This window comes from Vidua chalybeata, chromosome 10 (assembly GCF_026979565.1).
Source record: "Vidua chalybeata isolate OUT-0048 chromosome 10, bVidCha1 merged haplotype, whole genome shotgun sequence".
Classification (NCBI taxonomy): domain Eukaryota; kingdom Metazoa; phylum Chordata; class Aves; order Passeriformes; family Viduidae; genus Vidua; species Vidua chalybeata.
In genome coordinates, this window is record NC_071539.1 from 10,472,945 (window position 1) to 10,487,457 (window position 14,513).

The following is a 14,513-nucleotide window of genomic DNA, read 5'->3' on the forward strand; positions in this document are numbered from 1 at the left end:
CAGGAGCACCAGCCCCACCAGGTCTGCAGAGCAGGTGAGACAAAGCAGGAGGGAATTTCCTTCCTCTCACATGGAGGAAAGTTTTTTGACTGCTCAAAGTTATCTGAGTCTCATAATGAAGGTTAAGCAACCAGCCTCTGGGAATTTGGCACATAAATTTGCTTTATGCTTATGAAAGTCTCTTTCACAGTGTTTTGCTTTTTTCTTCTGTTTAAGATGTAGAAAAGAATGAAGTGCTGGTGTATGGTCCATACACAGGGTGTTTGGATGGCACGGTCATTAATAGGAATGAAAATGATACTGTGGTGTTTCAGAGCTTGCCAAGAAAAAAAGAAAGGAAAAACTCTCAGAAGACACAAAATGCTTTGTAGCTGGAAGTGTCTGTTGCCCTGCAAGGTCTCAGTTGTCCTTTTTAGTCCCAGTCTTTTCTATTATTGAAAATCTTTTTCTGCCTAATATCTACTAGCTTTTTAATACTGCTTAATTGTATGCATGCCCCCCAGAAAGAAAGCCACACATTTTTCTGCTTTTGGAAATGTTCAGCTTCAGGGCCCCCAGGAGGGTGTTAACGGCTGTGTCCCGGCTGCCTTTCAGGCAGAGAATTCCACTTTTACTTTCCTTCTGAAATTTGGAGTTTCATTCTCCAGATAACTAAATTTTAATATAACCACATTTAAAGTGTGTGTGTGTATATCTAAAATTATTATCTTTAATCCTGAGTCCTAAGTATATTCTGGTAGAAACTGAGGTCATCTTTGTAACAGGTGGGCAGCACGTGGAGAGCAAAGCTGTGTCTGAGGGACAGGACTGCAGCTTTGGAGAGGGATTAGATGTTTGCACAAGTGTGGGCATGGCATTCATGTGTTCCATGTACACACATCCTTGGTTTCTGTGGTAGAGCAGAGATGATTTACCCACATAACAGGGCCATTTGCTAGGGTGAAGTCATCAGTGTTGTGTTCCTAAAGCAATAGAGAAGTGCATCCATATACAGGATAGTGCAAAGTAAAAGGGAAGCTCATCCTTCTCCTCCAAGATTGTGCTTTGGCCTCTGGTATAGGCCACATCCTACCCCCAGATGGGAGCAGTACTCAGCTGTTGATAACATGAGGAGGAATTGAATCTGAAGTCCAGGGTCCTTCTGCACAGGGAAACCATTGCAAAACAAAGCCAGGGTGTGAATTTAAAGTGCAATAGCTGTTCCAAGCGTGCTTCTCATGTGGGCAGTCTTATTCTGCTCTGAGAGGGCCTTTGTGCAGTTCTGCTTCATCCAGTGCCAAAGGCACTCTGAGTGCAGAAAGAAGAATGCCCACACAGGGAGCGGATAGCTTTTCCAGGCTATTTCACCAAGCTGCAGAGTCCCAGGAGATGCCATGTTTTCATGTCCCCGTGAATGTTGCAGGAGCCTACCCTTCATTCAGCTCCCTCTCCACTCAGGCTTTCACAGGAGAGCTTTGTGGTGGGGGTGTGGTGGAGCTGTGTCTTCTGGACCCTGCCAGGTGCAGCATACATCACTCATTTGCTTGAATTTTTGGGGCTGATCCCTGAGGATCTTGGTTTTGTCTGGGCGTTCCTGGTGTTGCAGTTTGGCATTCTCCATCAGGGCCATCACCTCTTGTGGTGTGTCCAGGCTGCTGAAAAGGACTCCTGTGAGAATGTGCCTATGTTCATGTGTTGTTCCTTTTCCTGTGAAATTGCCAAGCAAACCTGTGCACTGGGTATGATTGTTGTCTGAACACTTTTGAACAGGGGAAAAAAATCCCATCTGTTCTACAAAGAGGCAGTGTAAAGAGCAGGCTCTGTGACTAAATAAATTCACATCTGTTTAGCAGAACCATCAAATGGCGAGCAGAGGGGCCTAATGTGAATCACATGTTGAAACCACAAGTATGAGTGAGATGAGCTGCAAAAGAGAGAGCCTGGAAGTGTTGATCCATGTGAGCAACTGTTGGTTTCTCTCCTTATTCTTTGCCTCTACCAGTTTTCTGAACTAATGATGCAGAATAAAAAAATCAGGGATGTGCACATGTCTATGCACACTTATGTGTGTAGGTTTGTATTCATTGCATGATTAATTAACCTTCCTACCTTATTTTGAGCCATTAGATCATAACTTCAATTGGAAGGGCTCTGGGTGATGGGGGAGCTGCAGAGGAGGGACAGTGGGGCTGACATGAAGAGAGCAGGTGAAGCTGTTCCCTAGTGGAGGTGCTTCACAAAAAAATTGCCCTGGGGTATCTTGTTTTAAAAAGGAGATTAACTTGGAAGTGATTTCTTGTGATGATGTCTCCATCAGTGTCACCTCAAGGAACATGATGGAGCAATCTAGAAGCTTCAAAGGGTAGGTTATGCCTTTACATGCTCAAGCTAATTTCAAAATAGGTATCTCTGTACCAGTCCTAACAGACTGCATCTTTCCATGGATCAATGGACTATTTTGTAGATTTTCCCCTTAGTGTTTTAAGCCCTGCAGAAACAAAGGGAGCTCAAGTTTCTGGTATTAGTTGCATTTGCAGTTTATTTTTCTTTTGTGCCAAGAACATATCAATGCAATTTCAAAATGCTATATTTTGTGACTTGAGGCAGCAGTTTCTAACTTAAAAACAAGAAGGCTTTGGGGGGGGTACACACAGCTCAGGTGCTTTAGTGAAGGTTATTTGACTGGTCTCCATAGCCCCTTAGTGTCCATGCAGAGGAGCAAGCATTTTCTCTCCCACAGGATTTCATGAAAAGAAACACACAGTGATTTTAGTCTCAAATGTGGTTTCTTGATGCTGCCTTGCCTTTTGTCCTAGATATTTTGCAGCAAACGAGGCCAAACTTGCGGAAACAACGAGTGGTGGAAGATAGGCTGTTAGACCTGATTTGCACAGATCCTGCTCTCCTGCAGCTCAGGCTGCTCTCTGTAGCTGACAGGGAGCTGTGTACAGCTCACCTGGGATGTGAGCTCTGCAGGAGCTGCTCGAGGTAATGAAGCACTTAAGGGCTGATGTGTTGAAGGTCCCCGAGGAATGATTAAGGTGTTGGCAGCTGTGTTACTTTGAAAGAGAAATATGTGCATTACACAGCAGAGGCATACTGAAATGCCTTTCAGATGCTTGGTTGTGTGTGGGAACATGCTTTGCCTCAGACCTGAGAGATAGTGGTAGCAACTATTGAAGGGCATTTGATAAATGGAGTTGTGTGTGCACTTACCAGCTGCAGGACCCAGCTGCCTGCCCTAGCACAGCTCAAAAATGAGTGGTTGCAAGCAGCATATAAAAATCTTTGGATATATTGAAAGTTTTGTTCTTCCCTCTAAAAGTACCCTCATGATTGATTTCCTCTCTTCCATCACCCCCTGCCAGTCTTTTTGGAGAAAGTGCAGTGAAGGTAAAAGAGGATCAGAATATTTTCCTGGAGACTGTCAGATTTGAGCTGTTCCGCATCTAGGGAACTGATGTGGCCAGTCTAGTATGAAAACTGTTTTGTCACAACAGAACTTCCTACTGATTTTTGGAAAGGGGAACAAATGATTAATTTGGATGGTCAAAAACAGAAGGCAGCAAAGTAATAGTGGTGGAGCAACTGGGGTGGGCATTTTGGCAGGATGAGCTTGTTTAGCAAACTCACAAGGCTAGTGTGGATGCCTGGCTGGGTTGACTTCATTGCTGGTACTGTGGTTTGCACCAGCTGGAGAATTATCTCTCAGAGCTTTGCATATCACTGTTCTTGAATGAATGGACCCTAAGTTAAAAGGGAAGACTAGCAGTTTCTTGGGCTGGTGATTGTTGCTTTTATGAGTTTCAAAGTTGAATTGAAAATCAAATTTCAAGCACTTGTCTTCTGTCATGAGTTCCTATTCAGAGCAGAACTAATGCTCTATGGATACTACACCAGAGCTTTATCTTCATGCGCTTTACAATGTCATGATCAGCTTTGCCTTTGCTCTTAATATTCCTCTTCACCCATTTTTCTGTGCTGTAAGAACACCCTCTTGCCCCCTCTTTCAATAGGTGTCTTCTTAATGCGCTATATATCATGTTTATTGCAAATAGCATAAGGGTAGCTAAGACCACCTTGTGACCTACCCTTCTATCCATGTGGCCATGGCATTGCAGAGCTCCTCCAGCTTAGGCACCATCTCAAAATATGCCTTTTATTCATCTTTATTTCTTGGCAAAAGGATGTGGAGCAGGCAGTGAACATCCAGTCAAATAGGAGTCCAATGTGTACTGTGGTTGTCAGTAAAGTAAACTGCATATAGGACTGCTTCAGGAGGAGCCTGGACTGTAGACTGAGATGAGCTATTGCTCACCTTTCCTCACTGCTGCTGAGGCTATTACCCAGTCTTGAGTCCACCAGTTGAAATGGGATATTGAAGAGGTGGAAAGAGTCCAGAGGATGGTCAGTTGGGCTGAGAGCACACGGCCTACAAAATTAGGCTGGGAGAGCATTGGCTTCTGTCTCTGATGGAAAGGAGGCAAAGGAGTGATCCGATGGCAGCCTGTGACTACTGCCAGGGGCCTTCTAAACATGTCAGAGCCAAATGCTTCTGTCCAGATGGCCAAATAAAGTGCTGAGAAACATGCGTAATGGATTGGGAGATTCAGCTGGAGAGCTGGAAAAGCATTTTCTTTAGGAAAATAGTGTAACACTAGTACAAATCACCAGGTAGCAAGGGACTCTTCATTTTGGAGATTTTCCACGACAAAGCCACAGCAAGCTTTACCTAGAGTTGGTGATAATTTAGTCTCCTGCTAAAAGCAGAACTTGGTAGATTGCAGAGATCCTCTGTCTTTCCTGACAGTGCTGCGGGCTTTCAGCTTCTTTAAAGAGGAAGCAATTTAATTGCTTTATTTTTACTTTGTGTTGCAGAAGGGAGACAAGAAGACATTGGGATGCTTGTGTGTTGATGATGTCAAGTCACCTCTTATGAAACTCAAGAGAAATGTAGTCTTTTTCCTGACTGCTTATACAAAGAGTTTTGTGTACTTTCTTACAGTTTTCATACACTCAAATATCTTGCTTCCATTAGCAATCTCTCTGCAGCTTCAATTTCCAGTCATCTGGCAGCTATCACTCTTCTGTGCTTTAAGATACAGGATTTTTCATAGCAAAAAGGCTATTTCCCCTGATTATTTGCAAAGTGCTATAACCTGAGCTACCAAAACTAAGACACAAGTTGGTGCAGTGCTCAGGAAGAAGTCATCCAGGGATTTGTCGTACCTGAAACTGTGACTTCCAGGATGGCTTGGGATCTGAGGGAGGAAAAGTTAAATGGATCAGGTGGGAGGAAGAGAATCTGGGTTTGAAGATTTTGGTCCTGGACACCGTTCCTGCCCATTAATTGATTTAATTGCTTGATTTTTAGGCAATACATTGTCAAAGTGTGGATTCTACTACCAGCTCCATGAGCTGTCAGAAGAAGGTTATGGTGTTGATAGACATGCTTCCTTCCTGAGTGGGGCCTGTGCTGTGCCTGTGCTCTGAGCTGCAGCTCCTTTTCCAGTCTCAGAAATCCTCTTGATGGCTTGGGGTTCAGAGTGCCAGTAGCAAATATGTCAGATGAGACAACATCTAACTCTTCTGCAATCACAGCTGTTTTAAAAGAGGAATGAAGTGCAGGGAGCCCTATCATAAATACAGAATTCACCTACACCCAGCCTTGCTGGGCAGGACCTCAAGCTCAGCACTGTTTCCTTGTTCACTCTATCAGATTCCCACTGAACTCAGATCCCTGCTGTTTCTCCCCAGGCTGAGCCACACACACTGCTCTGCAAAGCTAATACAATTATCTGTGTGTCAATATGCTGTCACGGTCCCATTTGGTCCCACTGGGGTCTTGTTGATATCTCACAGCTGAGCTGCATGTTAGTTCTGCACAATTCCTCCTTGTTTACAGCCAGCATCAGCATCCAAAATACCTGAGTTTGTTCCAGCGAACAGCCTTAACTTTGCCATTTCTTGTTGTCCTGTTTTCTTTTCACTTAAGTGAGACTCTTGGTATGCCTGATTTCAGTACATCTCCATCAGCTGGGAAGTCCAGTCTCTTAATAATTTTATTTGATGGATAAGCTCTGTCTTGGCAGTTCCTTGCTGAAGTAGGAAGCCAAATATTGAGCTGTGCTATAGGCAAGACATTGAATACAGGCACAGAAGGAATAAAGGCAGCTTTTTTTGGCAGAGTGGTCTTGAAAATAAATTGTATGCAGGAAAATAGTATTTGTGTAAGGGAGCTCATGATCTGAGACTCCTAGAATAAGCTTTCTGCATCATTCCTGATTTTGCAGTCTCTTTTAATATATTTCCTCTCTTATTTTATATACAAATTTCTGAAACATCTATCTCAAACTTTTTTTTTTTGTGGTACAGCAACATCCTCACAAATGTGTAGGTCAAGTTATCAGGGAAAGAGGCTGTAACAATTGGAAGAAATCTGGCTGGCTCAGAGCTAACTCCTGGCTTAGGTCCTTAGGTTCAGAAATAAAATGTATTTGAGTAAGCCAGCAGGTCTGCCTCCTCTGTTACAATTGCCTTGGGATTTGTTGTGACCACAAGTAGCTGAGGACTTGGATTGGTGTTTTATCCAATATGATTATGTTTGGAGTAGCTGAGGATTGTCTCATGCCACAGAAGCCAAGAATCAGTTTGCTCTCTGGTGAAATTGCAATGCAGTCATTAGAGTTGTATTAGATTAGATAGATGTATCTATCTCCAGGGAGCCAGTATGATCTCTTTGTTTCAGTTCACATGGACAAGTCAAGTTCAATTTATTGGGATTTTAAAGCCTAGTTTGTCATCTAACACCAGGATTTGACATGGCTGTAAAAGGAAGATCTCATTCATCAGCTTTTATGCATGTGTTTTGCAGCAGCAGCCAAATTCAAATAGCCAGCATCTAATCCCAAAACTCCTAATGCAATTATATTGGGAATGAAAAGAAGTTTTATGCTTAGTTTGCCCTTCTACCTTTTCCACTACTGAAGCTGATGCAAGAAAAATGAACTAAGAGGGAATTCCAAGGGTAGGTTCTTAGTTGATATCATAATTGTCCCAGAGGCAGGGTTTTGAAGTAGGAATGATTGTGACATTGGGTTGATATCTGATTAACTATTTTCATGATGACATTAACTTTTGTCAAGCATCTTTGTACCAGAGAAACTGTTCTTTACCATCACATCTTTGCAGTCTCCCACTACACGCTGCATTCCTTTTATGTCTCAGTAATACTGTACAAGTTGTAGTGACTTAAGAGTGTACAATGAAAGTCACATCTCAAACTGGCATGGATCTGATGAAAAATAAATGAACTGTGGATGCAGCTAGGGGAAAAAAAGTTACTTTCCAAGTATTGGTTATTTACTTAAAAGGCTAGGCACAAGCTCTGTTCATTTGCAAATTATTGCCACTAGAAAATAAGGAATATAATATTGCATTGACAATAGATGATATTGCTGGCATATCTTAAGTGGAATACAATATATTGCTGCAAACTGGAAGGAGCTGATGAGTCCCTCAAAGGCAGGGAGACACTGCAGAGAGACCTTGATAAATAAGAGGATAGAACAATCAGCAGCCATATGAAGTTCAACAAGAAAAAGTGCTAGATTCTACACCTGGAATGGGGCAACCCTAGGTGCATGGACTGGGAATGAGAGGTTAGAGAGCAGTGCCATGGAAAGAGACCTGGGGTCTTGGTTGGTGGCAAGTTGAACATAAGCCAGCAGTGCCCTGGCAGCCAGGAGGGCCAAGCATGTCCTGGGGGCTTCGCCAGCCAGGCAAGGGAGGAGATTGGCCCACTCTGCTCTGCACTGGGCTGGCCTCATGCTGAATATTGTGGACAGTTTTGGGCACCACAATCTAAGAAACTATTGGAGAGTGTCCAAAGGAGGGTAATGAAGATGGTGGAGGGCTTGGAGGGGAGGCTGTATGAGGAGCAGCTGAGGGCACTTGGTCTGTTCAGCCTGGAGGAGACTAAGGGGAGACCACTGCAGTTACAGCTTCCTCCTGAGGGGAAGAGGAGGGACAGGCACTGATCTCTGCTCTGTGGTGACAGTGACAGGACCCAAGGGAGTGGCCTGATGCTGAGTCAGGAGAGATTTGGGTTGGATGTCAGGAAAAGGTTCTGCCCCCAGAGGGTGGCTGGGCACTGCCCAGGCTCCCCAGGGCAATGGTCACAGCACCAGCCTGGCAGAGCTCAAGAAGAGTTTGGACAATGCTCTCAGGCACTTGGTGCGACTCTTGGGGATGGTGCTGTGCAGGGCCAGGAGTTGGACTTGATGATCCTTGTGATCCTTCCAGCTTAGCAGATTTGTGATTCTGTGAAACACTTCTGAGTGGAGATGAAGTCATGGCTGTCACTCTGGGGTTTTTGAGTCACAAAATAATTAATTTTGATCCATCAAGGGATCTCTGGAGGTAATCTGGGCCAACCACTTCCTCATACCAGGGTGTGCTTCGAATTTAAGTCAGATCTTCTGGAGGATCCCATGGATGTTTGATTGAAGCTTTTAAAGCCAGAATGAAATATTACCAGACTCTATTCTTCAAGGAATAATTCATCAGTGCTCTAACTAGGTTTCTTTTTCCTTTAATTCCTCTGATTACATTAGTGATGTCCCATAGCAGGAAATAGGCAAATGGTCTCGGTCCTGTTTAACCTGAGAAGTGTCTTTGATTTCATTTACTTATTTATTTATTTTAGTTTGAGGGAATTGGGATGAAGATACAAAAGCTTGCCTTATCCAGGCAATCAAAATAAACCAAGACTCTCAGAGGCGGAGTTGAACTTGCTCCAGCTGATACCTGCTGTGAAAGACTACAGTAAAGCATTTAGGAAATGTGCATAAACCATGTAGAATGGGTGCAAGCAAAGAAACCTGATCTTGAGGATGTATTTGCCACAAGAACCTGTAGTCCACCTGTGTCGAGTTTGCCTAGGGTCAGGAAGGCAGTCACTGAAAGGTGATGGTGTTTTCCATTCCTCTTCATCACCTCTCAAAGTCTCGTGGTGGCTCAGCTGACTCTTAGGGCTTCACTGCTCACTGGTGGTAGAGGTCACACCAGCACCATGCACAGGATCCCCAGTGCTCAGAGTTGTTCCTGGAACTTTGTGATGAAGGTCAGGAGTCAATTTGCTGCTGGGGGGGTTTGAGGGAGGAGCATTGTTGGGCTGGTTAATATTGCAGGAGTTAAATTCGATTAGATATGTTGTGCAGATCAGCAATGATTAAGGGAGTTCCCAAGGACTGCCAATTCCCCAAATCACATAATTTGTCATATGATGTAAAATTGATGAGAATAAGTAGTACCATATGGGAAAAGTATCCCAGGAGGGCTTGTGCTGAGTTTATAAGTACCTGTGGCACTTCCTATGTTTGGTTAAAGACCTTTAATGAGACCTGAATTTTGACATTATACCCTCTTTTGAAGGCCACAAGAAGTAGAAGAGCATGGCTAGAGATCATGTGCCATAAATGAAGAAATAAATTCATTTAACCTTCAGAGGGGAACAGTGCCAAGAAAAACAAGCAGCTTTGGGAGTTTGTAAAGAGCAAATCTCTCTGGTCAGCCTCAGCCACTGCATTTGACTAATTAGAAGACTAGAGGTGAAAAGGACAAAGCAAAGGACTGTATTTTAGCAGGGCATTTGAGGTTTGTGATTTGGGGAATTTCAGGCAGAAAAATGAAGACAAATCGGCTTAGAGGAGAGACACCCAGACATGTAGGTTGCAGCTCTAACAGAAAGAGACAATGGGTGGCATGATTTTTGCATTGTGAAGGATGTCCCTTTCGTTTAGTTATAGAGCTGTTCTTTAAAATTCATTTGGAAGGTGATGTAAAGTCAAAAGTTTTCTCTTGGAGTTCTTTTACTTGGAGGGAAGAGTGGGGAGGATACAGTTTGCCTTTCTACACTTAGTGACAAACTTGATTTATCATGGGAAGGTGATGCTTGTATTGTGTATCAGAGAAAAGCCCCAACACAACTTTCAGTTGCGTCTACTGTCAGCAAACAAGGTCCTAATTCCCTATATCAGGTCAACCTCTTGGCCTTAGGCATAATGGTTCACTGGGCATGGGTGATACTAAGACAGAACATCATAGACCTACATCAAGCTAGTGAATTTAGGAAGGCGTGGGATGGAAGACAGAGCAGACAGTCTGTAAGCACAGACGGTTGTTGCTCATTTTTTGTTAAATACTGTTGCTACCCGCTACAAAGCATTAGCTTAATTAACTCAGGGACAAAATCTTCTGTCTTGGCGAAGTCCATCAACATCCAAGGAGTATTTGGTCCATGTTACAAATATGAAAATGAAATGGAGATTTATTTAGGTACAGTCTAATCACAGAAAAGCCAGCCTGTCTCAGGGATGAATGTACTTACAATTTCAAAAGTAGACAAATTGGTACTCTACCCTTCCATTGCTTATCACATATAGTGAGAAATTGACTTGAAACCCTCAGTTTTTTACCTTCAGTTCTCAAAGGTGAATGACATCCTGTAATTAAAAGCAAAAACAAGCTCTTATGCCCACACATTTGAAAAAAGAAAAAGGCAGTGAAAAAAGCTTGTCAGGCTGTTATTACTGCATGGTATTATCTGCTATTGATATTCCTGGTCTGACATTTTTAGATAATGTGGTCTCAGCTTGGGATTCATGGATTCCAGTTCCTCTGCTGTGGTGTATTCTTTCATGGTTAGAATTTTCTGAAATTACAGCATTAAGATCATCCTAATGATAGAACCAGAGCACACTGTTTGCCTTATTTATGCAGTGTGATTTCATTCTTTGCTTTTAATGCTATTTATCATGGTTAGTCTGGTCTTATCCTCTGCCTCCAAAAGTAGGTGATGACTAATGCTTCCAAGGAAAGAAGGATAACAGAACCTCAAACGTCCACAGCTGATTTCAGTCAGGTTTTTGTTTTTGATATTATTCATCATTTTACCTCTTCTATTTTAAGTTACTATTCTTAAAAATGGTGTTACGTCATCAACCACCATTTCCGAAAAGGTAGCTGGATAATTGAAGAGAGCTCAGAGTAAACATACATGAAAAAGTCAAGAGAAATCTGCCCTTTACAGGGAGTTTAATTGATACTTAATTTAAATGTTTTGGTTTGATTTAAGCAATGATCTGGCTGCATTCTGAAAAGATCTACATAAGGAAGAGAGGCAAGTCTGTAATGTAGATGACACGGTCATAACAAAATGCAATGGCTGAAAGTGGATCTAGCTAAATTTTAAGCCAGACATAAAGGAGAATCTGTGATTATGGTGCTTAATTTTTTGTCCAAACAATTTACCTAATGCTGTGTTGGGTTCTTCAACACTTGCATTGTTTCAGTTGAGGGTACGTATGCTTTATAACAAATAATCTTTAGCTCAGCAGAAGCTTTGTGGAGCGGTAGTTGGGGATGGTTCAGGGTTAGGCAAGGTGATCAATGAGAGGCTTTCAAAGCAGTGACACAGAGAAGATTAAGGGATTTTCTGGGGGGGATGAGGCAGTGAATTTGGGAAGGGGGTGTTGCCAGAGTGGTCGATGAGTAAAGAGTCACGGAAAAAGCTTGTAGTGGTCAGATCAGGAAGGGAGCTGTGAGTTAGGGCTGACCAAGGATGGCTGTGGGAGGGTGGCAGGCAGACATGCAGAAGGCTTCAGCCAATGCACAGGGAGGTGTGGCACTGACAGGTCAGCAAGGTGCTGACTAAGGTTTTTCCAGCCTTGCTGTGTTAACTGTTGCGTGGCTGGATCTACTGAGGTTTGCTAGGAAGGGCTCATTGAATGCAAACAGTGCCTGACAAATTACTTGCTTGGAACAGAAATGTAGGGGCAGCTGTAGATTTAATCTGAGGGTTAACATTTCAGTGAAAAATAACTTTTAATGGAAGAAGATAGCCCAAAAGTGAAACGTGTTTGCTGGCTGTATTGCTGGCTGGGCAGAAAAGCACCGCTGTTACCTATTGAGTGTTCCTCTCCAACTGCAGGCACCACAATGACACTCAGGCAGTGACATGGGTAAGAGTAAGTTTAGAGTAAGGGAATTAGTTAGGCCCAAGTTTTATTGTACTATTTTGTGTGCATCACAAATGTTCTGCTCCAAAGAAGCTTCTGATAGAAAACCAGGCAGTATTGCAGGGAGTGGAGAGAGAGCGCGCTGATGGCTTTGTCTGAATTAGCCAGGGTGCTCCACCATGGAGAAGTCTGCTGAAAGGTGGGGGGCTGTGCTTGTCTGCAAGCCACTGTCCCTTACATTTTTCCTTGCTTTTGGCATTTACCAGCCAAATGGAGGTAAAATAATAGCAAGCCCAGAAATGTAGCTTCAGCTTTTAAAAAGAAATGAATTCATTTTCTTTTTCTGTGATCTTGCAGAGTAGTTAGGCTAAATTTAATTGAGACTGGGGAGCTGGGGCTGGAACAGATGAGGAAAAGGGAACTTGCTGAAAACACTGTCAGGGCACAGATAGCAAAAATGAGTGGCAGTAAATGCATAACAGAAAATTAGATGGGAAGAAAGAGGAAGAGAAAAGGCTAACGGGGAAACAATTAGAAAACACCACCATGGCCAAAACAAAGGTGTTAGAGGTTAGCTGGGAGGGAGCTGTGTGCCAGCGCACAGTCAGCAGCCGAGTTCCAGCACTGTGGCCTCCCTGCTGTCCATAGGAGCAGTCTGCTTTCTAAGCTCGTTCGTTGAAATTCTCTCATTGTCTTCCGCCGTGCTCAGTGCTGTGCAACCTGGCCACTGAAGCAGACTTTCTTGGTTTGTGCATCACACAACCCATCCCTGTCATCAGCCTAGCAGACCATGAGAGTTCAGTGGGACCAAGGCATGCTGCCTGGGAGTGGTTAAGGAACATTCCAGAACAGGAATGGTGATAATCTAGTCAGTAATGGGATCTTTTTTTTTTTTTTTTCTTTAGCTTTAAATCAGCATGGAGGTAATATCCAGGGTCTGAGGGTGCTTCATTGTAGCAGGAGGCTCTTTTATATGAGATGTCATGCCAGAGGCTGAAAACCTGTCAGAATTAAACTCCAGGATGCTTTTAGCAATGGGTAAGGTACAGTCATCTTTGGATGTAATAACTCTGCAGAGTGCAGGCTTTTCTTGTTTAGCTCTTAAGGCTGACTGCCCTCATTGCTTTCTGCTCTTAAGACCTAGATAGTTGCCTGAGTTTTATTGCTGCTTTTACAGTTTGGAAGGATGTAGGAATAGGAGACAGCAGTGTAGGTGAATCTTACTGCTGGAGTGGCAGTCATTTTCCAGGTCCATAGGGGCTGCTGTTGGTAACGGGAAGTGCCAGGCAGTGGGACCATGGTTTGTGTGCCCTCAGCCCCCACCCGTTGTGACTGGTTTCCTCTCCTGCCTTGTGGGGAGGACCTGTCTTTCACTTCTTGCTTTCAGAATGATGCTCTGCACTCTTTACTGTGGGGTTGGACAGCAGGCCTGTGGGGGAGAGAAGTCATGTCCTTGAAGCTCAGCCTTGGATACATCTCTGGGCTGCTCCTGCCATGCTCCTGTCTGCCTCATTTCTAGGCAGCTCCAGTGTCTTCCTTTCACTGGGATTGGGTTCCTAGTGCAGCAGGTTCACTTCCTAGTGGTAGGAATTGTGAAACCACTGTCTGCACATCAAACAGTCAGACTGCATGGCCAGGAAGAGACAGAAGTGTTGGGACTGATGTTTGGCACTTGTCAATTCCTCTCTCACACAAGAAGTGATGCAGGTGGAAGATGACCAAAAATTTTCACCTCCTAGTGTTGGGTCAGACATTGGGGCTTAAAGTAGAAATTAACCTTCAAGCAGGAAACTGTTTTTTGAAGTCAATTTACTCATTGGAATAAGCACACTTGTATATCCATTAGTTTTGACAGTCACTGCTCTTAGCTGGAAGTGCTCATCCTGCACTACCATGTTGAGACCTTGATCCTATCTCTGGCACTGATCCTTTTCCATGATGAAATCAAATCTTTCCTGATTGGGTCATGGGTGCCTGCTGGTTTTGGTAGCCTTAAGGTTCTGACACCAAAGCAGTGCATGGGCAGAAGCAACAGGGTGCTTAAGAGCTGCAAAATTAGCATTGACTTTTGTCTGTGTGAGATCTTAATTTCTCCATCAAATCTCAAATCCAGTTCCATAGGACCATCTGATGGTACAGTAGGACTATCATGGCTACCCAGCGAGTGTGGTTTGTGTGTGGTGAAAAGCACTTGTTCATTGGAATTAACAGGATTTTTATGGGCAACATTTTCAGCAGCATCTGAACCCAGTTCTCAAAAGTGATGTAGGCTTTTAAGAGGCCAAAGCCAAGATTTTCATAAATAAGTAATGATTTGGGCTGACTCTGTTTTTTGTTACACAAGTCTAAAAGGAGCCTGGTTGTCAGGGGTTGTGAGATTCTGGCATTTATTCAAAATTGACATGCTTTTAAAATGTCTTAAGCTGGGCATTCAGAAATGGAGGCATCAAGAATGATTAGCTACTTTTGAAATCTGTTTTCTTAAAAGTCTGAGTGAAAATCACTAGGGCATGG

The 14,513-nt window shown here is 43.4% G+C and overlaps 1 protein-coding gene across 6 annotated transcripts in view; it reads left to right on the plus strand.

Annotated features, from left to right (window-relative positions):
* The window catches only part of LPP (LIM domain containing preferred translocation partner in lipoma), a 322,183-nt gene that overhangs the window by 103,893 nt on the left and 203,777 nt on the right, over positions 1-14,513 (plus strand). The window lies entirely within an intron of this gene.